This window comes from Dendropsophus ebraccatus, chromosome 8, assembly GCF_027789765.1.
Source record: "Dendropsophus ebraccatus isolate aDenEbr1 chromosome 8, aDenEbr1.pat, whole genome shotgun sequence".
Lineage (NCBI taxonomy): Eukaryota > Metazoa > Chordata > Amphibia > Anura > Hylidae > Dendropsophus > Dendropsophus ebraccatus.
The window spans coordinates 44,075,357-44,102,685 of record NC_091461.1 but is presented as its reverse complement, the minus strand read 5'-3'; the positions used below and the strand labels follow the sequence as shown (position 1 = coordinate 44,102,685).

General features: G+C 39.9%; 1 protein-coding gene across 2 annotated transcripts in view; it reads left to right on the top strand.

The window, feature by feature from the left end:
* Positions 1-27,329, top strand: part of ARID5B (AT-rich interaction domain 5B) — a 274,509-nt gene that overhangs the window by 226,498 nt on the left and 20,682 nt on the right. The gene's annotated exons all lie outside the window — the stretch shown is intronic.

Genomic DNA, 27,329 nt, shown 5'->3' with positions numbered 1-27,329 from the left:
CTGCCGACACGTGCAATAGCACCAGCAGCGAGTGGAGAACGAGGACCAAGCGAGCGCTGACACCGCTTGTTTGCTCCTCTCCATCGCCCCGTGCCCCATAAATTGGGGCTTTAAGCAAGTGCTTCTCTGAGCTCTCTCTAGTGATTGGAGGGGTGTTGAACACCCAAACCCCAACTGGTAAAAAAAAAAAAAGTTTGACATTTCTCTGTGAAAACCCAACAAAAAGAGAGTCCAACAGTCCAAGGCTTGACAAAGACCTGAAGATTGAAACATTGCTCTGTTTACCTTATTATGTAACTAAACTGGTCTTATTTTATTACAGATTCTGTTACATTTCTAGGTAACAAGTCAAACGTTTTTGTTTTTTTTTAAATGGCAAGGACACGTTAATGTATTAAAAACCATCAAGGAGACTTGAAATTATATTGACCCCCCCCCCAAAAAAAAAAATAAATGATGTGTTCAATCTTGACTGTAGACTGGCTGCAGACAGTAGATCTGGTAGCTGCTGTCTTATCATGCTTTGCCCAAGTATTACAGAAATGAAGTGTTAAATGGTTATGTTCATATGCTGCATTTACTGTACGCTGCAAATTCCATGCAGTGATCGTTTTAATATTCACTATGTGAAATCCTCTGTGTATAGGCCATGTGTAAACATAACAGATTCATCATTTCTTTGAGTAGGATACATTGACACCAAGAAGTAGGTCGAAGGCACAGGGGACCCTTCGGTGTATGTCCTGTGCAGCAGCATGCAGGTTCTAGGCCTTGGTCTATTGCTCCGCTGTTCTCTATTCTGCCCATGATTATGTTACAAAACATTGGTATCAGATATCATAAATATTTCTCTGGGAGCTGGTATCCCTGGTCAGCTCGAAGGACATGGCAGAAAATCAATTGAGGTGAAATTCCTCTTTTACTTAAATGGGCGCTGTTACTTTAAAAAACATTTGACATGTGCTAAACACTGGGCAGAAGTGCTTGGCTAGTTGCTTTACTCCCTGGTAGTCTTCACTTTAAAGTGTCACTGCCGTTTGAAAAAACTTTTCACATGTCATAGAGACATGTCAAAAGTTTTGATTGGTTCATGTCTAAGAGGAACATTTACTAAGGAGTCTAATTTGTGTGACTATTCTAATGGGGATTGGTGGATATTTTGTTCCACTATCTTGGGAATGATTTATGAAAATGTAGTACTGCCATAGTGAATGTATCTAAGTAAAAAGTTGCAGAAAATAGAACTTAGACCAAAAATGGGCAGAAAAAATTCAATTATTCACCTAAAAGGTGCAAAACCCTTAATAAATTTCCCCCTAAGTGTTCTGATCTGTACTGATAATGAGAATGAGTCAGGAGAAGACCACTCTAAGTGGTCAGGCTCCTAATGTAAGTATATGGTTTGTTAAAGTGACAGAGGCACTATAAGATTTTGTTTTGGGTCAACCTTACTGTAAGAAGGCGGCACCAAATCTAAAGCTATATCTGCCCATACCAGTAGGATATGTAATGTAGTAAAATATCAAAGTAGGAAAAGGTATGACATTCAGCAAAATCCAGAAACAAAAAAAAATTAAACAAAAACACTGACCTTTCTGGGCACCCAATGAGCAATACTCCTCTAGTTCCCATTGGTCTCTGTCCTCCCGGCCCCTGATTATGTCATCATATCGGCTGCAGATTTTCCTTTTTTTTTTTCCTGCAGCAAATTTTTCCAACAATTCTGCTACTTGTCAACATTACCCAAAACTCTTCAACTGCAGATTCTCGGTCACAATGCTTTGCAGTTAAAAGACCAAATGCATTAGTAGGTGACCTTTAAGAAATACGCTGCCTGTTCTTCTTTATATAGCCCTAGTCTAATGGTAGACAGATCAATACAGACATGGTTTCTGTACATTGTATCTATAAATGTCAATAGCCTCTGCTGCCCATTGATGTGTAAGGATCTATAGTTAATAATTAAGTGTATATTCACTGTCAGTGTATCCAGCCGCATCAACCTTACAAAATGGCAGTACCATACAGTACACCAATGGTTTGTGACAACCCCAGCAGATCCTTACCGGGAGACATGAGAGATGTGTTAATTGTAATTGCTCCTAATTTGGTGGGTTACGCAGATACTTTCCCATCTGTAATTATAGCACTTACATTGTTATACAGTGGTATAGGACCTAATATTCTCATTAGAAAGCGATGCAGTGCAGGCTTTAACACTTTAAAAAGATCTGCATTTGCTTTTCAAACTGTGGCGGATGGGTTGATGTAAATGACATTTTCTATGAACTAGTCATTTCTACCCTGTGTGAGCGTTGTGGAGGAGATGTCAATTTAGTGCTTCACTGCCAGTAGGTATTGCAATTTGTATAGGCTTCTGTATCCAGCTGCGAGTCTGAACATTTCTTGTCTATGAGATATTAAATCACCAATGTAACATTGTGATTTATAGTCGCTATTACATTTTCTTTTGTTTGGCATGGTTCAAAAGGTATTTTTAAAGCTTTTTAGGTTCTGCTTTTTTGTCCTGTACATTGGTTTGCTAAAATGACCACATTTTTCCCTGTAGGAGACTCTATAGTAAATTGCATATTTTTTTTAAGTCAGCGTATTTTATTTGAGGCAAACGTCATCATGCTAATAGTTACGATTGGTTGTAAAATGGTAAAGTACAGCCTTAATGCAGCCTTAAAATTGGAACCTTTGTCATATTTCTGAAACCATTCCTGAAGAGTTTTTGTAGTGTGGATCTGTCCCATGCAGACCTTAAAGTGTCCCTGCCGTTATAACTTTCAAAATCTAAATGAACAGTAGACGTGATATAAAGCAAGTTTGCAATATACATTCATTACTTTTTGTTGTTGTTATCATGCTGTAAAACAAAGCTGTACTTACCAGAAGTCCAGGTCCAGTCTCCTGAAGGCAGATTTTCTGACTGGTTAAAAAAAACAGACTAAATACAGGAATTCCGTCTAGTAGAGAGAGTCACGGCTCAACGTGTCCGTCAGTCACATGACTGCCTTCTCTCTGTAAGCACTCAGACAGCCTGGGATACACAGGACTTTCTGTTTTCCGACTGTTTCTTGTTTTTTGAGAAAAAAAAGTCAGAAAACAGGAAGTGCCGTGTTTTCCATGATAACTTGAAAATGAATGTAATTAGGAAACTTGCTTTATATCACATCTACTGTTGATTTACATTTTGCATGACAGTGACACTTTAGGCTATGTTCACACTACGGATGAGACCGGCCGTTCTGTGACTTCGGCCGGGTCATGGAACGGCCGGTCTCTGGCCGGATCATCTCGGCCGGTACTTAAGTACCGGCCGGATGATTTTCCAGCCGCAGAGCTCTGATGCGGGCGCATCAGCACGCGCCCGCATCAGAGCTTCCCATAGCCCACAGTGAAGCAAGCGGCCGGAGCGGCTCGCTTCATTGTGTGAACTGACAGGTCTTTCTGCGACGGAATTCACTGATTTCTGAATTCACTGTCAGTTCTTTGCGGCGCCGCATAGATCCCGGCCGGAGCATATACGATGTGTGTACCCTCCGGCCAGGATCCCATTGAAAGTAAGGTTATGTTCCACCCCGCAAAACTACGGCCGTAGTTCTGCGGCGAGAACTACGGCTGTACTTTTACGTAGTGTGAACATAGCCTTAAAGTGTATATGTTTCTTTAAAAAAAGTTTGACATTTCGTAAAGATATGATAAAAGTCTCAATCAGTTGGCGTTTTCAGACCCTGACCGATATATACACTCTTCACTTTCTGCTCATTCTAAGTGTTTCTCTCGGTGTCATCTGGGCACATGACTGAGTCTCATAGACTTATATTAGTAATCTGTTTCAATCACGTGGCACAGAGTCGGAAGAACATGCTTAGCTCGCACTTCTTCTGGCTCGTTCTAGCATCTCTATAACATGTGACAATGCCCATTTAAAGTGCCTACAGATGGGAGATTCACTACAGTATCCTGGCACCACTGCTACACAATGTATATAGCCATGGCTTTGAGTTCTGGGCATTGCATACATCCAGTTGTGCTATTGGTGGTGACATTTTAGTTTGCCTTATCCTATAATTATAATAGCTAACAGAGCAGCATTAGGTAAGTGGAAGGGGGTCGTATTTCTGCACAAAATCTAAGGAAACTATTTGAGAAAGGGGTTAATGTCCTACTTGGATTTTCTCCCTTGAGCTGTTAAATGATGTCATCATTCATGTCATCAGCTTAATCACTCCATTATCTAAATATGTCTTTTGTTGAGGCTTATATAATGAGATTCTTATTCCATCTAAGCAGCATGCATCAACCGAGTGTGTAAAATAAAAAAAGTGCTTTAACGTAACCCAAGTACTTAAGCATCTGACCTTTCAGCCATAAAGCAGTCACACATGCTTAACCAAACTATCTAGTTATTAGGAAATCCTTTGGAAAGGTCACTTTCAAGCATTAGTTACCATTGAAAAAAGAGAAAGAGACACGGATGAAAATGCAGCTCGTAATATTTTGTACATCTTCAGTTTTATTTTATTTCCATTTAATGAGATTAACATTTGTAATATTCTATTTAAAACATCAAGACGTAGATTGAAACCACACATTGAATTCTACTGAAAGACGTGTATAGAAAGATAATGTCAAATTGTTCAAAATAAACATATCCTTGATAGAGCTGTCAAAAGATAGTCTACTTTTGTCTTTTTTGTGTCCACTACAGTAGAAGCGTGCGTTTAGGTCTACGCTCAGGCGCAGGTCCATATTAAGGCTGGGTTCACACTATGTATATTTGAGGCTGTATTTGGTCCTCATGTCAGGTCCTCATAGCAACCAAAACCAGGAGTGGATTAAAAACACAGAAAGGATCTGTTCACATAATGTTGTAATTGAGTGGATGGCCGCCATATAATGGTAAATAACTTCCATTATTTCAATATAACAGCCGTTGTTTTAAAATAACAGCACATATTTACCATTATATGACGGCCATCCACTCAATTACAACATTATGTGAACATAGCCTTTCTGTGTTTTCAATCAACTCCTTGTTTTGGTTGCTATACAGCCTCAAAAATACAGCCTCAAATATACGTAGTGTGAACCCAGCCTAAATATGTAATAGCGGAGCAATTACGAGGAGAAGAGAAGAGTCATACAAAAAGATTAATTGAAAAAAAAAAAAAAATATATATATATATATATATATATATATATATATAAATTAGCCGTAAAAAGGACTATTGGGTTCTTAAATTTTTTCACAGCGGACGCCTGGTCATTACAGGGTTAAGAAATAAATCCTTATAGTGCTTAGACGCTGGATATTGTCACCCTCCCTACACTGATAATTTCAAAATGTTCTAAGTCCTACTCGGTCAACTCTCCCTCCCTAACCTGACTAACTACCACTGTGAATCTTGCTGCCTGACTAAATTCAGATTGTGACCCTGCTCATTCCACTCTCCCTACTAAACGGCACAAGAATCAGGAAAGTCTGTGCGAAAATCCGCCTCAGTGTCGCGTTTTTATTGCATGTACATAACATACGTAATGACGCTAATCTTACAGCCATTCACAGTAATGCCAGTGGTGAATATGGCTACTGCATTACTTGATGTGCCCTTCCTCCCCCACACGTTTATTGGCTCTTTCAAATTGGTTGGAGCAAACTTTCACAGTTGCATACATCGCAAGATGAACAGTTGGATGTTCGAGTTTGTAAAAAAATGATCATTATAACTATTCTGACCATCGAACAAATTGTTTGTGATCGTCGAACACGAAACAATTAGCGTCAAGTTTGTAGAAACATACGAACATGTTTGCTCATCACTTGTCCCTATCTTTGAGTGTCCTAAAAGAATGCAATCTCCCACCTTTCTCACTTGTGGTCCTACAATGCAGAAATCTGGACGTTATTCTAGCCTACTGCCTGTAAAGCATGAAACCCAAATCACATTGTCATAATGCATCTAGTCACTTATATAAATAAAGATTGCCTCTGATGATATTTATATACAGATCTATGGGCAGTTCAAGATTGCTCTTTCTGCGTTTCGTGCTTCAGAGGCAACAGACCAGAAAACCCCTCCAGATCTCTTCATCACAGAATGATGTGCTTAGACTTTAATGGTCTGCTCGCAGCTTCCTAGGGCTGTGTGAAAACCCTATTTAAATAAGGTTAGGGCTCTGAGCCCTTCTCACATTGAACAATAGATCTAATAATTAGAACATTGTAGCGTTGCAAAGAGAACCAGAAATAAAGTAAGAGGTTAGGCTGAGGAGCGTAACCATAGCATGTATCTTGCTAATACCTATCATGTCCTCTGTAGTAGTTGGTCTTGATCGGCAGAGCAGCCATTGCCTGTATGTCAAGTCAAAAGCAGAAAATGCCGCTCAGTTTGGACCAGCCACTATCAGGATGGTATGTTTTATATATTTTTTTTACTTTGAGACAGGCATGGGGAGCCTTGGGCCCTCCAGCTCTAGCAAAACTACAACTCCTATCAAGCTAAAGCTTTGCATGATGGGAGTTGTCATTTTGCAACAGCTAGATGGTCGAAGATTCTACATCCCTGGCCGATGTCCATGCTACAAAGTTGTGGCTTTGTATAACCATAAACTATTGGGAGTTTGTCAAATAAAAGCAGACCTGTACCCATGATTGATGAACCAGATTAATGGAAAAGTAACTTGTTAAGAGAGTATGAATAACACACTGAAATTTAGGTAGTTTGTGGTGTCCTCTCACTGTGGTTCGGATGGTGAGTGTAGGTGAAACCTCTATAGGCGCCGTACGGAGGAGTATCCAAAACAGGTACTAATAAAAGTACATTTAGTTGTCTCATGCAACAACGCATTTCGGGGTACAGGGCCCCATTTCTCTTAACTTGAGAAAGGGTCTCTGTACCCCAAAACGCGTTGTTGCGTGAGACAACTAAATGTACTTTTATTAGTACCTGTTTTGGATACTCCTCCGTACAGCGCCTATAGAGGTTTCACCTACACTCACCATCCGAACCACAGTGAGAGGACACCACAAACTACTTGCCTCCTGGCTCCTGACCCCCGCAACCTTGGAAGCTATGGCTGCTCTGGGCCACCTCACTTTCTCCACTGATAGCGTTTGTAGATGTTGTGCTCTTTGTACATCACAAGGTGAGCAAATTCAGTCAGTTTACTCTCACCGCTACCTCTCTTCACCCTATGGAACCTTGCACAATTCTTTCAGCCTTCTATTGACCAGCATTAAAATTAGGGTGACCACTTGAAGAATTCTTAATTCTAGCGTCTACACACCCTACTCTATATACCTAGGTGTGTGTGTGTGTGTGTGTGTGTGTGTATATATATATATATATATATATCTCCTTTTTGTAATGGTGAGACATTTTTAAGGCTTTAAAAATAGGATGTCTTCAAAATAGCATAATAGAAATAAAGGTTAGCATCAGTCGATGTAGATTAAAGAGGCTTGTTAAATACAGCATTAAAACAAATCTGTTTCAAAATCTACAACAGATGTTCATTCAAATTACTTTTATGGCAGAGACAAGAAAAAAGAATAAAGTGTGTGTTATTGACATTGAACTATGTTTACTAAGTCGTGCTCCATCATGTAACACTGCGCACTGTCAGGATGCCAGATAGGAACATAACAATGATTACCACTCACGGTAGATCATATATACGTTGTTACATCCACTGTTTTTAAAGAGACATGAACCCTATGAATATATGGTACTTTCCTGTGCTGTTGGATATGGTGTGACATTTCAGGCGGCCTTCAATGGATTCACTGACAAAATATCTGTCCCTTTAATCACTTCATATACATCTAGTACTAATTTATTCTTTAGATGAATTGTCCCTTGAAAATATAATACTGAAAGGCACTGTCTGTAGATATATGCTATATTGTCTAAAGCAGGAATTGGAAATCTGTGGCCTGCCAGCTGTCGCAAAACTACAATCATGCCTGGACATCCGAAGCTTTAGCTATAGTATAAGCGTACCTTGGTTTAAGCGTAACTTGGTTTAAGAGCGTTTTGGTTTAAGAGCTCACAGATTTTCAAAATTGTGACTTGGTTTAAGAGCATTGCTTTGGTTTAAGAGCTCCCTGTATGGGGTGGGAGCGCGAGTGGAGGAGGGGTATGGTCATAGCGGGGTCTACAGCCCTGTACTCTGACCCAGGAAGTCTCCCTCACCTTCCAAATCATAGCAGATCCACTTCAGGCTGGGGCTCACATCAGGGGACAAGACTGTGGAGGTAACCTCTTCATGTAGCTGTAACCCCTCTCTCCCTGGACAGAGAGTGCTGCATGTATGTACCCACATCTGTACTGCTCATTCCCTCATACTTCCTGCAGTCTCTGTCAGTCCTTGTGTTTCCCATCCTCTCCATTACTGTACAGTAACTTATAATATCACATATTCTGCTGTTTCTGAATGTTTGTTTCTTCTGTCTTACATGTTATTCAGAATAATAAATCATTATTTTTGGGGTGTGGAACCGATTGTTTACATTTCTATGATTTCTTATGGGAAAATCTGCTTTGGTTTAAGAGTGGATTTGGATTACAAGCATGGTCCCGGAACGAATTATGCTCGTAATCCAAGGCACCACTGTATATATATACATATATATATATATATGTATATATATATATATATATACAATATTTTTTTTTTTATAAGTAACCAGATTAGTTCCTTTTCATATAATATAATACAGTGACAATTCTAGTCGGTAACACAATATTATAATGCAGACCTGTCAACATGAAATGGTTTAGGACATCGCTTGAAGCCCCCATGTGTTCATAATTTAAGTTTATAGAAAATGATTCACTTGGGACTTCAGTAGCCGCGGTATCGGATTTTATTCCTCAGAAACATCTGCAGATGAAACACTGGCCACAGAAGGTTTCTGTACCATCCCATCATTGCTTAAGAAGAAAATCTTTTTCAAAATGAAGATTTACATATGTAATGCGTTGGTCTATGTTACTACTTTTATAGGCCCCCTTATTACTGCCGCTGTAATAAGGAAAACATTGAGTCAGTCGGGATCAGAAGTCCTGGTGGCCGGCTCTGTTCATAGGAGCCTTATACTTGTATAATGGAGGCTGTTACAGAGCCCTTCTTCAGTGGATTTTTTTCAGACCCCATTGATGGGGGTCTTCAGGATGAGGATTGATAGAAAATCACAACACAACAAAGTCACTAAATGGATAAGGTTGAAAAAAAGACCATTAAGTCCAAACTATCACCCTACTGTGTTGATCCAAGGGAAAGCAAAAACTTAAGAGTCAGATGGCACTTGCCCCATCCCAGAGGAGAAAATCCTTCCCAACTCCAAACATGGCGATCAGAGTAAATCACTGGATCATTGTCAACAGAAATCTGATCCACTTAACTTGCAATATTATATTTTTCTAGAAAAGCATCCAGGCTTCCCTTGAACTTATTTAATGAATTAGCCATGACAACATCATGTGGCAGAGGGTCCCATAGTCTCACTGCTCTTACAGTAAAGAACCCGCGTCGATGCTGATGGTGAAATCTTCTTTCCTCTAGACGTAGCATACGCCTCCCCTTGTCATGGTTACAGACCTAGGAGTAAAAATATCACTACAAAGATCTCTGTACTGTCCATTCATATATTTGTATATTGTAATCAGTTTGCCCCTAAGACGTCTTTTTTCTAAATTAAACAACCCCAAGCTTGATAATCTATCAGATTTTCATGATGTCACCAGTAGTTAACAGATTTGGGGTGCTACATAGGAGACAGTAAGAATATATTTAATAGGTAGACAAAACAAAAATTGTGTCCCTTTTTTGGTTAAAGAGGTTGTCCAGCAAAATTCTTTTTCTTTCAAATCAACTGGTTTCAGAAAGTTATATAGATGTGTAATTTACTTCTATTAAAAAATCTCAAGTCTTCCCATATTTATCAGCTGCTGTATGTCCTGCAGGAAATGTTGTTTTCTTTTCAGTCTGACACGCAGCTCTCTGCTGCCACCTCTGTCCATGTCAAGAACTGTCCAGAGCAGCAGCAAATCCAAATAGAAAACCTCTCCTGCTCTGTACAGTTCCTGACTCCGCCAGAGATGTCAGCAGAGAGCGCTGTGTCAGACTGGAAATAAAACAACATTTCCTGCAGGACATACAGCAGCTAATAAGTATGGCAAGACTTAGAAGAAGTAAATTACAAATCTATATCACTTTCTGACACCAGTTAATTTGAAAGAAAAACATTTTCGTTGGACAACCCCTTTAAAGTAGAACATATGTTTTCACATTAGAGATTACAGTTTCTTCCCAAATATCATCGACTCTTAAATGTGCAAAACATGAAATTCATCTGTCTCACAAGATTATATTCTTAAGGAACATTCTTCTGCTTTACTCTCCGCATGTCTGTTGGGATAGAGCGAGACCTAAGAGGCCTATCTTTAAACAATCTTTCATTCTTTGCTTGTTTTGATACAGAAGAGAGGCTTTTAGACTATCTTGACTGTATTTAGAATTGCTCTATAAACAGTGACTTCATGTTTTAAGCATGTTCATCTGCTCTCTTATTGAAATATATTGAATGTCATTCTCGCACACATTTTAGCATATGGGAAACAAAGTGGGGCATATTAACCGGAGCAATTACCCCTGTAGTTTGATGTAATTGCACTTAAAGGGATAACGTATACGAAGCCACCCACCGCTATTCTCTACATTTTCCCAAGAAGCCCGCTAAAAGGAGACACGACATTTAGGTCCCTGGGCTACTTATTTGCTAAGGGTTTAAAAAAAAAAGTGTCACACAGTTACTCCTGCCATATAGTAACTTGCTAGCTGTGTAACATTCATCAAATGGCGTGTCACTTAAAGGGATATTGAGCACACTAAAGTGACTCCTAGTTTACATGCTTGCTGTGGGAATGATGATTAATGCCCCTCCAGGAAAATGTCCTCCTATACACAACAAATCCATCCAGAAGAAAAAGCTTGTTTCAAATAATCGTTATTGTAATTGTTGAAAGACCGACCTAATAACTGATGTGATGACTGACATATTTATTTTTCATTTAGATTTAGTGTTGACGTTCCTTAGAAAACTATTGCCTAATATATACCATATGAAACTAGTGGTGTTGTTTTTTTTTTAATTATTTTGCGTGTTGTGTAACTTTTTTTTAGTGTTATTTTTTTAACCATTTATTTTTAGCACTTTTTAGATATTTCCTGTCCATTCCATTTGGAATTTGTTCTATTGAAATATTGAATTCCTCGGTTATAAATTCCTCTTTTAGGTTACAAACACACTTGCCGGATCTGCAGCGAGTCTCCTTGCTGCGTTTTTGCAGCGAGACTCGCTGCAGATCCCGGCCCTATACTTTCAATAGCAGAGAAACTCGCAGCAGGGATGTACATCCCTGCTGCGATTTTGTCTGCAGCCCGCCCCATTAACCCCCCGGCCGCCGGACATTATACATTACCGGGTCCCCGTTCCTGCTTGCTTCGGGGCTCCCGGTGTCTTCACGGCCCGCCCGGCCAATCAGTGCACTGCGGCGGGGCAGCGCACTGATTGGCCAGGCGGAACGTGCCAGGAGCCGCTGAAGCAAGCAGGAGCCGGGATCAGGTAATGTATATCGCCCCCAGCCCCCGGCCGCACGATCGCCCCCAGCCCTGCAGCCCCCGACCGCACGATCGCCCCCAGCATCGCAGCCCCCGGCCGCACGATCGCCCCCAGTGGGTGATCGTGCAGCCGGGGGCTGCGGGGCTGGGGGGCTGCGGGGCTGGGGGGCTGCGGGGCTGGGGGCGATCGTGCGGCCGGGGGCTGCGGGGCTGGGGGCGATCGTGCGGCCGGGAGCTGCGGGGCTGGGGGCGATCATGCGGCCGGGGGCTGGGGGCGGGCAGGATATACATTACCTGATCCCGGCTCCTGCTTGCTTCGGCGGCTCCGAAGCAAGCAGGAACGGGGACCGGGTAATGTATAATGTCTGGCGGCCAGGGGGTTAATGGGGCGGGCTGCAGACAAAATCGCAGCAGGGATGTACATCCCTGCTGCGAGTTTCTCTGCTATTGAAAGTATAGGGCCGGGATCTGCAGCGAGTCTCGCTGCAAAAACGCAGCAAGGAGACTCGCTGCAGATCCGGCAAGTGTGTTTGTAACCTTAGAAACATTGCACAGTTTAAGGCCAGGTTCGCACAACGTATGGCACCAGCCATTCTGTGACCTGGCCGCGATAGACTTCATTTCTATTAAATTGGGATGTGGGCGCATCCATGTGCGCTCGCATCCCAATTCACAGTTGCACACAATGGAAAGTGCAGCCAGAGCCGCACTCTGTATTGTGTGCACTGTCAGGGTTGTGTGGCCGCTATTCAATGAATAGCGGCAGCACAAAACTGACAAATACTATTGGGGGGACTTACGAAGACTGGCGTACAAGTACGCCGGTCTTATATAAGGCCCCGCCCCCTTTTTCGCGGCAGAGTTCACTAAGAGGCGTACTGCTCCGGAGTACCAAATCTACACCTGCTTCCAGAAGGTGTAGATTTGCGCCATGATTTGCGTATGTGAGCAGGCGTAAATCATGATAAATGAGGTGTGGGGGAAGCCACGCCCCCACAAGCTCCACCAGCCTGCCAATCAGGCGAGCGGGGCGCATGGGAGGCGTACGCCAGGGAGAAGGGACGAATCTGCACCTTCTCCCTTGCGTACTCTGGCGTAATACTCTTAAATCCCCCCCATGTGTATACACTCCGGCTAAGAATCCATTGTCTGCAGCACAATGTAAATTGTCAATCAATCATGGCCGTTGTTGCAAATCGCAACAACAGCCATGATTAATTGATCATTTACATTCTGTGAACTTAACCTAAAAATAAAATTGTGAATAGCTTTTTTTTTTTTTTTTAAGATTTGCTTTCCTGTTTCCCGACATACTTATTTTACCTCATGAAAGGTACCGATTTTTTTTGCCTAGCTTTTAAATTCTTAGATTCCTAATATTTCTGTTAGATGAAATAAAGCATTCCATAGGAGAGACATATATGGCGGTATGTCATGGCATACCACTGGTATGTCTATTATGAATCTTATGACTGAACATTGCCAGACAACACAGTCACTGACTGCTCCAGTAAAGTAAATTGAGCAGATAGATTTGTTGCCTTTGCTTCTTTAGTCTTGTATTCTATAACTTTCCAGAAGTTCCAGGACATGACTGTAGTCAGGGTTCCATGACGTGCACTTACAGCAGCTATAGAGGCCGGTTTTGCTGAGGCAAGCTACTCAGGATGTGTGGAAAATATATCAGGCTACAGCATCACATTTCTGCCTGGTTGATGTATTTTTTTTCCCTGTCCTTTTCTTTATGGTAATTTTGAACGTTACAAATTACAACCTTGTTTTTTTGCAATTCAACTCTTGTTTCAGCCTGAGCTTTTGGAATGTATAATAAAAACCAGCATTTCCTCTTTAACACATTAGGTACTTGTGTAGGTGGCACCTTTGTAATAATGGGCCATTTAAAAATACTATGACTTAAAGGAAAGTCTATTTTGAACATCCCTTTAAAAACATTCCACAGTTAAAATCTACATAAGCTGCTGAATAAATCTGCTTTACTGTTTTGGCGCTTATGTGCAGGTCTATGGTGTTTTTTTTCCATTCACATCCGGAAATTAAAGGGGTTCTCCAGCGGAAATATTTTTCTTTCAAATCAACTGGTTTCAGAAAGTTATATACTGTAGATTTGTTATTTACTTCTATTTAAAAATCCCAAGTCTTCTCATACTTATAAGCTGCTGTATGCCATGCAGGAAATGTTTTTGTCTGACACAGTGCTCTCTGCTGCCATGTCCAGAGCAGTAGCAAATCTCCATATAAAAAACCTTTCCTGCTTTAGACAGTTCCTGACATGGACAGAGCTGGCAGCAGGGAACACTGTGAAAAAAACAACATTCCCTGCAGGACATACAGCCGCTGATAAGTACTGGAACACTAGAAATTTTTAAATAGAAGTAAATTACAAATCTATATAAACAGATTTCCTGCTGCCAGTGAGCAACCATTGTGGGACCATTGTGCCTGACAAGGGAGTGACGCTAAACTGTCCGGATCCAAAAAAAAAAAACAATTAAAATACTTCAAACAGCTCAGTGTACAAAATAGTTCTTCTCTTAAAGAGAGACAATGGTCTTTCTAGTTCCACCTTAAATGGGCACTGTTATTCCAAAAACTTTTGATATGTCAGAGAGACATATCAAAAGTTTTGATCAGTCGGGGTTTTAGTGTTCAGACTGCAACCGATTAGGCGAACGAGCCAGGAGAAGAAGTTAGTGCACAGCGCATTCACTCCCAGTCCTGTGTCACATGACCTAGGCTGACTTCCAATGTAAGTCTATGGGGCCATCTAGGTCCCTGACAGAGCGGAGAATTTTCCTGGGGAGTCAAGGTCTGGACATTTGGCATGTCTCTTACATATCACAGCTTTTTTTTAAAATCACATGTACTCTTTAAGGGGGCTCTGCACTACCTTATACTTTAAAGAACCTAAAATTCCCAGTTCAGCTGGTGTCTAAATCCTGCTTCCCCTAACAATAGAAAAACAGATGATTGACACTAGATTCACTGAAAAGGTCACTTTAATTCCATTGGTTTAAGACCAATTACATCTGTATGTGAAACACTCAAAGTGTCCAGCTGATGCATTTATGATCTTCCCTCGGGCACATATAGTATTTTGCGCCTCGCTCTTATCAGCATTTCTACCAAAGCCATGTGTCAAATACACGGAAATAGGTGCAGATGTGTCCATTATAGTTTTTACCTGTGTCAGCTCCACTCCTGACCAAAATAGAAACATTAGACCTCTCCTCCCCTAAATCACACGTCAGTAGAAATGATTAAACAGGTGAACAACATCCTACTAAAAGCAAAAAAAAACAATATACAACCATATCGTACTTACACACAGCATGGTATCTAAGTGGCGCCCCCTCTGTTTACCCTGCAACGCCATTGCAGAAGGATAATAATTTTTAATAGCAACCACAAGCTTTAGAAAGGAGCCCAGTTCTGCCTTAATACCTATTAGGACCTACTAGAGGAAGGGGCTAATAGGCTGACTGGCTAGACAAACACATAGAAAGTGCTTATAAATAATAGCATGGCTATGTGTCCAAAAGGGGAAGAAAAATAAGTATCAGTAGGAAAATAATAAGTTGTATCATCCATAATATAATATGAGCAAGCAGGGCCTGGACTGGCTAACTTCCCATGCACATTGCCACTGGGCATGACTTCTTCAGGGGAAACACTGTTTTGGAGTTCTGTGTGAGATGTAAGGCTCTTGGATATTGACTTATAACTTTTACTAGAAAGACTTCTAAAGGAAATTGGCTTTCCATGCTTTATCTCCAGGGCGGGGATATTGCAGTGTCTTCTTTATCAGGTTAAACTTTACAGTGGATCTGTATCAATATCTCTATTGGGCTAGGTTCACCCAACGTACTATATTTTAAAAGAATGGTCGTTGTTTTCCATTTAAACAACAGCCTTTATTTTCATACTTGAATAATATGCATTGAAGTCAATAGAAAAACGGCCATTGTTTTGGCCGTTCAATGCATTGTGTGAAAACAATGGCCATTGTTTCATTGACTTGAGTGCATATCATTGCAGTGTAAAAAAAAACAGCTGTTGTGGAAATCAATGGCCATTCTTTAAAAAAAACAAAAAAACTTGTCAGTGTGAACATAGCCTAGAGGCCGGTTTCACACATTACGGACATATTTTTGTGTCTGTAAACTGGCACATCCTAACATACCTAGATGCTGACAATAGTTGATCTACATTCAAATAAGACTTATAGTTTTACTGGTGGCCATAGACGTTTTATATCAATGAACACTAGCATTGCACACTGCCTGCCACCGGTGACACCTATTGAAATGAGTAAGCGATGTGTGTGCATAAAAAAAAAAAGTTTACATAGATTTCTTCCTTGTGAGACAGAAGCTTTACTGTCCCTGGGGCTTTACCATTAACACTGAGTAACTTTACTCTTATGCATACCATTGCACAATCAGCTTTACAATTATGGGAGTAGCAGATGCTTTCACAAAGAATCTATTGAAAATAAGGAAGCAAGTTAAGAAAAAGTGCAAAACGCAGATGACAGGAGAATGTGATTAATATGCATTAAAAATCATGACATACGTTTAGCAGATGAGATCAGTTATGTTCTTCATTCTAGAATTTCACTTTTTCCCTTTTAACAGCTTTCCTTTGTATGGTGTATATAATAACCGTGGACATTTGATGCTTTGATGACTTGATGAAACACAATAGATTTCCACCGGGGGGCGCCTGCCACTCAGGAAAGTTTCTCTTTAGGGCAGGGGTTCCTTATTTTATGAGTAATTATAAATAATAATAATAATCATAATAATAAGCATTGTAATACACATATTTATTTCACCGTGTAGTTATTAAATAATAAATTATTCATATGAATAGTATTGGGCAGTCAATTAATCCAAGGAATTGTCCAAGATTGGACAAAGTACAATTTTTATTGTTTCAGAAACGTCACCAAGGTTGTCCATGGGTGGTGTCTCGTATTTAAGTTTATTACCATTCAAGTGTATAGCGCTGAGCTGCAATTCAAGGCACTGCTTATAGACTGACAGGGAAACTGCTGCTTTAGAGGAAACTTGGGCAATATTTTTGCAGTTTATTAAAGGGGGTATCCAGCAAAAAATTCTTTTAAATCAACTGGTTTCAGAAAGTTATATAGATTTGTAATCTACTACTTTTTAAAAATCTCCAGTCTTCCATTTCTTATCAGCTGCTGTATGTCCTGCAGAAAGTGGTGTATTCTTTTCAGTCTGACACAGTGCTCTCTGCTGCCTCCTCTGTCCGTGACAGGAATTGAACAAAGCATACAAGGTTTTCTATGGGAATTTTCTACTGCTCTGGAGAGTTTTTTTTATGGACAGAGGTGTCAGCAGAGAGCACTGTGTCAGTCTGGAAAGAATATACCACTTCATACAGGACATACAGCAGCTGATAAGTACTGGAAGACTGGACATTTTAAAATTAAAGTAAACCAGTTTTGACACCAGTTCAAAATGCTGGTTCCCCTTTACGACTGGCATTTAGTTTTTTTTTGTCTTAAAGCAAAGTGTATCAGAGCAAGATGATGCTATTAGGAGGCTCCCCACCTAGTCCTGGCCATTTTTTCAAAGGAGTCACAATTCTAAAAGTCACAATTAGGGATGGTCCGAACTCTTGGTAATGATTCCCGCTGTCTGCCCGCTCCGTGCAGTGGGCGGATCCAGCGGGAGGACCGCCTGGAAAACTGGGATACAGCCATAGCCATAGGCTGTATCCCAGTTTTCCAGGCGGTCCTACCGCTGTATCCACCCGCTCCACGGATCGGGCAGACAGTGGGAATCTGATGCCGAGCATTCGGGTTCATACGAACCCGAGCCTCGGAGAGTTCGGACCATCCCAAGTCACAATCTTACAACTTTTGTACACCTAAGACCTAGCTTAGAATACAGGATAGATTACCCCCCTGTGTACAGAACATAGAGATGTAGTATTTATAGAAGGGGAATAATATTTTTTCTGGCTACCCAATTAGCTCAAATCTATTGTAAAAAAAAAATCTAATTTCTAGTCCAGGAATTGTGGCCGGTTAGGAGTCATTGGAGCCAGCTGCTTGCAATGGGATGACATTCCAGCGTGTGTTACAAAGACAAATATAGTGACAATGTTACATCTGATATCGGGGCTTAAAGGATTGCTTGATGAATCATTTGGTAACATTTCTTACATAAAAGCAGTGTGTACAGATACGTGACCTCCACATGACTCCTGTTTAATAAGATATTAAAAGGATTTCTTCTTAAGAGCCCTACCCAACTGTTTCCCAGTTGTTTTGCAAAAATAACACCACATCTACTTACAGAAACCAGTCGAGCAAGTAGCATGGAGCAAACAGCCTATAATTGATGTGGTCAGGTCTCCCTACTGGAATAGTCACACAGTAGTATAGGTATTACTATTTATATGGACTATGGAAAGAGAACATTGCACAATTCCAGATCCATTAACTGGAAGTAATCTGCATGTTTCTATAGTAGACAACTTCTAAGGCTATGTTTACGCGGAGCAAAAAATGGCCATAAAATAAGGGAATATGGCACAGTATAACAAAACGACCATATCGCTAACAAATCAATTAAAATAATGAATTGGCCGTACCAAAATATAAATCACTGGCTGAAAGTGACAGACTCCAAAATAAGGTGAATATATGGATGAATTGCCTGAATACATATGTGAATATTTACAGTATAAGGGGCCCGTAGGGCTGCGAGTATATTGGAGATGAGAGAGTTTGCTCCATTCATACCTTGTTTTTCATTAATTCTAGCAACGTGAGATTAATGTCTCAGCAGTGAAAGCTCTTAGAAACCGGATACATACAAAGGTACGAGATACAGTGGGAGTAGACAGCTAAGACCAAGACTGAGAGATTAGGTAATTTTCTAGTGTGGGATGGCACCGAAATAGTAATAATTAAGATTGTAGGTTGTTTGTACAAAGGTGCTCCACCTCATTTACCTGAGGACTTTCCATATGTATGTCAATATTTACTGATGTCTCTGCTGGAAATAGAAAAACACTCCGATTCACAATCATACGATGTACGATTATTATGGATTCCTAATGAGCTCAGTGGAAACTACAAGAATGATTCACGTGGTACTAAGCAAAGCACGGTATATGTACAATATAAATGTGTGCTCAGAGAATAAAATAGTATTTTTTACTATATAAATACAGTAATTTCACTATATTTTCAGCCAGTGGTATTCCATTCCTTATTCGGTTTTCAAAAATTTGAATAATTTACCTGACATCTTTTTTGGGGGGACTGCAAATATATAATTTCTAAAAGCCTATGTCCTTTAGCCACCACTAGGGGGAGCTTACAGTGCATTGTTAGTACATTGTACTAAAAGTATATCATAGTAGACAGTTTGCCGTGCAGATAACCCTAGTGGTGGGTACTGGTAACAGGTTTTGTCTTTTTATATGCTGTTTGATGTCCGTAAGATAGATTGATGGATAGATAGATTAGATTACTTTAATCAGCACTAGAGATGAGCGAACCTCGAGCATGCTCGAGTCGATCCGAACCCGAACTTTCGGCATTTGATTAGCGGTGGCTGCTGAACTTGGATAAAGCCCTAAGGCTATGTGGAAAACATGGATATAGTCATTGGCTGTATCCATGTTTTCCAGATTTATCCAAGTTTAGCAGCTACCACTAATCTAATGCCGAACGTTCGGGTTCGGATTGAACCCGAACCCCAATCGCTCGTCTCTAATTAGCACAGAATGTTGCCCCTAAAAACTCTGTTTTCTATCTCATAAACAGTTTATGGACAGAACTGGAATAATATTTACATACAATGAGGCCTACATACCTGACTCATTTACCAGTTCTGCTGGAAGGAGTGAGCCAAAATATCCAAAGTACATTCACACATATGCTATTTTTGTCCACAATTGCAGACAGACTAAGGGCCCATTCAGACTGTAGGTGTTACAGGGATGTGATCTGTGCTGCAAAAAAAATCTGAGTGGCCTTCAATTGCCACAAGGATCACCATTCACCTATGTATGGGTCCGTGCAATTGTGGACGACTACGGATGTGTGAACCTGTCCTTATTGGGAGGGAGAAGCACGTGGACAGGTAATCAAATTGTGTGACCTAAGTTAGACAATTTAAAGACAAAGCTATTGAATACTAACCACATACTGTATATGTAAACTTCAAAGCCGCTGGGAATGTGATGCAAATAGCTGAAATAAATCATTGTCTCCTGTATGATCCTGACATTTCCCATTCTAGAAGTAGCGATCCTATATATACACATACACAGAGAATTCCTGCTATCATTTACAGTAAATATCTCTGCATAACCACTTTGAAGGACGTATGTATGATCTTGCCATGAAATAAAAATTTCCTCAAAATAACCTTTTCTTAATACAGTGATTTTGATTGAGAAAGAAATGATGTCCCTGGAGAGTTTTACAATTTGCAAATGTAAAATTGTCCTCCTCCGTCTTTCCTAGACCCACTGGCAGGAGTCCAGATTACTTACTGTAATAGATGTGTGACCTTTCCTGAAGCCTTGCATTGGATTTTCATAAATTCTGCTGGAAAAAAAAAAACAACAACTAAAGCCCATGTTTTTCCCCACACCTTTATTTAATTTGAGAGCAGTGTCTGAAACACGTTTCTATGTAGATGAATTGCAGCGGGAGCCGCAGTGACTTCAGCAGGGGAAAATCTATTTCCCAAGTATATGTATGAAAACAGAACTATTGATATGTGAAATGACTAGGCGAATATTACTTTGCTTTCCTTTTATCAATTAAAACGTACTCGTGCTTCAGCCCTAGGAAGAGAAGACACATTCATTTAAGTAGAAGCTTTGTCGTCAGAGAAGAAAGTTCTGCCACCCACTGTTTCCAGGTTTTTCTTCTTCATCCCCCCCTCTCCCCCTCTCTCTTATGTTAATCTTACATTACAGAGGAAAATAAAAGGAAATGATGGCTGTATCTGAGTAGATTATTTCCTTTATAACATACGACTGTACTGTGGTTGTATTAGTTACTTCATAGGTCGGATTTGCAATTTATGAATCTTAATACCAGCTTTTTGATACAAGCTTCAAAAATGACATTATCCTTTCTGAAAAACTGATCACTTTGCAGAACTCATTAGCGCACAGAGAGAATACTTTATCAAGGCTGCCGGCTTCTAATGTATATTAAAGCGGACTGACGGGTGTTTTTAGTGGATGGAATACCAATTCCTTAGTGACTAAAACTGCTAAAGAAATCTGTAAGGGATTCAGTATGTAACATTCACCCAAATAGCCATAAGTTTTCCTTCATTCTTCTAAATTGCTGAATAGACCAGTATATGAAACTAGAAAAGTGATCAGATGCCTGGATTCTTAAAGTGATTTTTTTTTTTTTTTATAAATAGCTGATCAATAATTCTACTAGTAATCTGGAAGTTATCAGGTTAGGAGGATGACTGATTACAGACTTGCCATAGTGCTGTGTGATTGTGGATAGTTTAACAATGACCTCACTATTTCAAGGAATTATACACGTAATAAGAAGACTAATATAAATAGTAAAACATATTGTTTTTACAGTCTTTATGTATTGTGGTGTAAAATAATTGACTTAAAAAAAAAAATTGGTTTGGTTCATTGTCGCCATCTGCTGGTTATGAGTGATAATGCACACTGATAACTTTTTTTTTACTGTATGTCTGTTAATAGTACATAAAAAAACAAAAAATTATTATAAAATTTTCCGGGATTCCATGTAAATACAAATTTTTAACTGCATATTTTGCAAGCATTTTTGGATAAATTTGATTTGTTTTATACATAGATGTTTATTGTCTAATGGAGAAGGCTATGGAGGCAAATAAAATCAGAGGAGGAAAGGTTGTGGGGAAAAAAATCACATCACTGTGGAATATGTTGGTGCAATATAAGGGTATGTTCAGGAATAGGCGAGTATTCAGCAAGGAATTGAAGAGGAAAGTTTTCTGCTTGAAATTCCTTACCTATTCAGCTCAAGCAAAATTTCAAGCAGAATTCAAGCCCCATTGACTTCTTTAGGATTCCTCTAGCGAAATCTGGCCAAAGAATTGACATGTGAATCCGCGGCAGAGTTCTCGGCGTGGAAATTCCACCGTGTGAACAACAGTGCAGAAATTGTATGAAAATCAATGGGACAATGCTAATTTCATAATTTACGGGCTGAATTTTAAGTGGAATCTGTGGCAAATTTGCTGTGGATTTCTTAGTATGAACAATATGGAACAAAATAATAACTCTTGCACAGTTCATAAACAGTTTTATGGTTATGGTGTCGTATTCAGTTTTATGCTTTGTCACCACCAGGGCTGCCCTTGACTTCTAAAGCAAATTTACTAAAGAGCATACAGACTAGAAGCTGGAGAATGTGAGCTATCCGCGACCATCGTCTATTTAGAGCAATATTTCTGGTGCAACATCAGCATTTGGATTTGTCGTCTTTTGTCAAAAACCTAAGATAAACTAATTCCAGTAAAGACAAGGTTTGAGCCAACGATGAGGAATGTAGCGGCGTCTCCCAGTGTGGAGTTACTTCCTTCTGTTGTCAGGGTTTAAGGAGTAATTCTAATATGTCATCAGTTGTCAGCGCCGCTGCTGATAGAGGCCATAAACCATTCTATAAGGCTCTTTATTTTGACACTTCATCGATTTCATGCTTGACATGTAGCTCGGAGTAACAGGTGTAGAGTAAGATACCATGCGGACATAGCGAGGCAATAAACTCCCCAACAAGAGCTTCAAGGGCAAGATTCCAAAATGTAATACTGTGATGTTTACGGTGCCTGGTCATGGCTCTTCCTACCTCTGGTTTCCTTCCTGTACTTGCCGTACTGATGCTGGACAGATCAGTTGTGTCTTCATGGATGAGACAAGAATCTAACACTTTATAGGTATCAGAAATACCAGGCATTAGTGCAGTAAACGTGGGATAAGTTTTCCTCATATATTTGCTCAGTTTTACAGCTTAAACTCTATGTACTGTATATATCTCACGCTATGGATGAGTAATGTACATAGCATTTAGGATATGCGGGAAGTAGCTTTCTCTCAGGTACAACCTTTTGGAGGTAGTGGCTCCGTGATTCACTTGTTTTGAGGTTGTACCTCCAATAGGTGGCATCAGAGAGCAATATTTTTTCTTTCTGGGAGAGAACTACTTTGCATATCTTTTTCCCTAGTGGAGCCGAAGGGCCTGTAAGTCTCCACTTGCCTTTAGGCACTCTCCTCAAGGAAAAACATAACCCCCCTATATAATCATGGTTGTATGATACATCTGGAGGCTACTTTCACACAACGTAACTTTTCTTTTAATCACGGCCATTGTTGCCGATTTGCAACACGGCCATGATTAATGGAAAGTTATGCTGTACTGCAATCAGAGGGAATCCACATAGTATAAATTCCGTCCAAGATCGCTAGCAGCCGCAGGAAAAACTGACATGTCAGTCTTGTGCGGCTGCTATTCATTGAATAACGGCCACACAACAGTGACAGCTCCCACAATGGAGTGTGCAGCTCTGGACGCATCCTCCATTGTGTGCTATGGTGAATTCGGATGCGGGTGCACACGGATGAGCCTGCATCCCAATTCAGCACAAATGAAATTCATCCATGAACTTCACTGACACCGGCCGTTCTGGGACCTGGACGTGTCACAGAACGGCTGGTGTCTCATGTAGTGTGAACCCAGCCTGAATCTGTACAACCATAGGAAGTAGCAGGCAAGAATCTAGTGATATCAGGGACTAGGGTGTGTTCTCTCTTACGTACCCTAACTTGTATAGCTCCAACTTTATGTATGCAGCTTTGTCAGTGGATGAGTAGTGTCAGGATATGCAAAGTAGCTCTATTCCAGAAAGAAAACAGCTTTGCTTTCTGGCGCCACCTGTTGAACATTGCATCTCTGTAGTCAGGGTTTGGCTTCTTTAAAAAGCGTTAGAACATGACTAGGTATTTACCAGCCACAAGAGAATGTTACCCATCTATAGACAACAGTCTTGGTGTTGTACCTCCAGTAGGCGGCACCAGAGAGCAAGCCCCTTTCCTTTTGGGAGAGGGCTACTTTGCATATTATTTATCCAAGTGGTTCATAGGAAAAAAGACTCGTTTTAGAACTCTCTCCGAGGAGAAACATTACCCTCTCAGTGTATGCATGCTTATCCATAGATGAGATCTAAAATTAAAGTTTCCTGAGTAATTTACTATTTAGTGTTATGTATAAGGAAACATAAATGTTAAAAGCATAAAAGCATTGTGCCTCCTTAAACTGCTCTTAGCTGGGCTTATTAGAGATAATAGAATATAATCCCACTTTAGTGTTTGTCTTATGTAGCAGCCTATAGATGATGTTTTTTTAGCCCTTTATCCAATGTTGATGATGTCCTTTATGTAATCAGTGGATATATAATGAGGGTTTATGTACACTACAGCTACTATACTGTATTCCCATGCTATTATGCTGCCTTTATAGTCACAACCTATTATTTCATGCATGGCTAGATAAATATAACCCTCATTAGTGCCTGGACGAGGAGGGGGGCTCAGTTTACTTTACAATGACCTCTGCTGATTCTTTAGTGTTGCAGCTTGAAAATACCAGAAATCCATTTAGAATAGCTCTTGTGCTGTTAAGAGCGAGCAGAAAATACAACCTCTCTCATAATCAAATGATAAGATCACATCCTGTGGGCATTTGTGTTGTACTATTACCAGGATGGCTGGGGGGGAGACGGAAAAAAAAAAGAAACTTTCAGAGAAAATTACAGAGACCTTTTTAAAACAGCAATTGTTCATATGGTTTTAGAATTCCATGTAATCCCTGGAGCTGTGCAGTAAATATGTATGTACTTTATTATTGATGGAACAACATAACGTATTAATTTCAGAATGCAGCCAGTGAGGTACGTGGACGCATGACATTTAAAGGTGTAGTCCGATATAATTATAAGGTGATGTGTTATTACCTTCATTTATCAAAAGGCGTTTTCTATCTTAATATAAGATATTTTATGTATACATTTCTATATATTAGATAATTAATGTTCTTAAAGGGAATTTGTTATTATGAAAATGCAGTGTGACCTGATGACAGCATGTTATAAAGCAGAAGGAGCTGAGTAGATTGATGTATAGGTATGCAGTATAGCTCATAAGTAAGTTAAATCCCTGGGCATTCTGGGCTTAGAGTCCAGTGGGCAGTCCTACTCAGTGATTGACAGCTGTCTCTCTGTGCAAGGCTCATACAAGGCTAATCATTGAGTGGTAACAATATAGCAGGGAATTGTGTGTAAATCATTGGACCCCACCCATTTGACTTTTAAACCCAGAATGTTCAGGAATTTCAATTAGTTGGTATACTGACTCTGTTCTCTGCTCTATAACATGATGTCGATACAAATTTTGACAGAGTTGTGATGGAATATCTTTAGATTATACCATTACATACAGAATTTCTCGTTGTTCTCAAGATGGATGGAAACCACATATGGTGGACTGTGTGTGACAGGATAATCTAGCGTTTGGCCCTAGCATTTTACATTGGCATTAAAGCCAATCCGGTGCCTCTTCGTGGCCTACTGAGCTGGCGATTCTGCTGGATAGATATCAATGAGCTTGGTTGGGGGTTAAGAGGTGATAGAATTTGTTATATGCAATATACACAATTGTGCAGATTTACTATTGTAGATGCACCAGAATTCTTACGTAATTTGTTCCAAAAACCTGGCTTACACGACTTGTCCCACATTTTAGACAGTTTAGACACTTTTTAGACAACTTTCCACCATGTTCACCATAGGTCTAGTGCAAGATACTGGTACAGTTTAAGGCTGGGTTCACACTATGTATATTTGAGACTGTATTTGTGAGGCTGTATAGCAACCAAAACCAGGAGTGGATTGAAAACACAGAAAGGCTATGTTCACATAATGTTGTAATTGAGTGGATGGCCGTCATTTAATGGCAAATATTTGCTGTTATTTTAAAACAACGGCTGTGGTATTGAAATAATGGCCGTTATTTACTGTTATATGACGGCCATCCACTCAATTTCAACATTGTGTGAACAGAGCCTTTCTGTGTTTTCAATCCACTCCTGGTTTTGGTTGCTATGAGGACCTGACTTGAGGACCAAATACTGCCTGAAGTATACAGTGTGTGAACCCAGCCTAAGCCAGCGACTAGTATAGAGTAACCAGTTTTAGGGTATGTTCACTGTCATTTTGAGGTGAAAATAGGTCCAAAAATAAAGATGATTTTTAATTAAATTCAGTGGGGCACATTATATTTTTTAAAATCACGGTCATATTTTGCCCTTATTTTTACATTGTGTGAACAAAGCCTAAAAATGCAAGAGATTCAAACAGCCTGTGCCTCTGAAAATGTTGTCTCATTCTTTAGACTGTCTAGTCTAGGTTTAGGACAGGATGTGGTGCGATTTCTGGAACAGAGAAAGTGGATAAAGAAAAAAATATGTTACACATTTATTAATAAAAAATAAAAAGCATAATGTATAGGCTGAATAGTATAAAATGTTGCTTGGAACAAGTTGGATAAGCTAACTCCTACAGCATTTAAGCTAAGCTATTCTGAATATGAGCTTCAGCATGGCCGCCTTGTGTTTTCATTCACTTTTACCTTAGTCATGGCTCTTTTTAGATACAAGAAACATTTAATTCCAGATTTTCAGCTCTTGGCTCTAGGCCTATGACCAGCTGTGTGAAATGTATTTCTGCTGCTGTCTTACTGCCAACTGCTGAGCTCAGTGAAAAAAAAAAGAACTTAACATGAAAATGTTTCTCTACTTCATAAACTCCTCTATGTTCTCGTGAATGCTATGGGGGGACCCCAATTAGCCGTGAACTGAAGAACAAAGTAATAGAACGGTTATCTCAATGAGAAATGACTATAAAACATTTATGGCTTAGTGTATCACAAGCGTATAGAATCCAAACCAACCTCCTCTCGGATCTGCCATAGACCATGGTCAGGATACATTATGGCCGGGTCGCTAACTGCTGCCGTTATTTAATAGAGATGGGGTTGCAGCTGCAGAATACTTTTTGTCTGATGAAATACTTGAATTAAAATATTGAAAATGAATTCTAGAAGACAAAGAAGTACATTATGTTGAGTTATCCTATTAAGCTAATAATGAGGACCGCGGAATCCACCAGCATTACAATGGATGTTAAATATTTCGGAAAAGACATAGCGGCTGATGCATTGCCTCGTGTGATGCCATCATTTACAACCCTAATGAGCCCTAAAATGTTCACTGCGCCTCACTTGTTGTGATATTAGAATTTTGTTTGATCACAATGTTCATTAGAGCTGATGTTTTGTTACTATAATGTTTATTTCTTATGTTGCTGACAAATTGTATTTTATAGTGTTTATGGCCGTTGTACAGATGAGTCGAAAGACACAAGCTTATGGTTAAAGACAATGATGAGACCCATCAGACATCTCTGGAAGAGACTATGTAGAAATAGCTATCGATTTGAGTTGATCTTAAAGGGAGATACCATAAATGTCTGATAGATGGGGTCTTACTCAAGGACCATCTATAGAACATGGACAAGAGTTGGTTGGGAAGTCAAAAA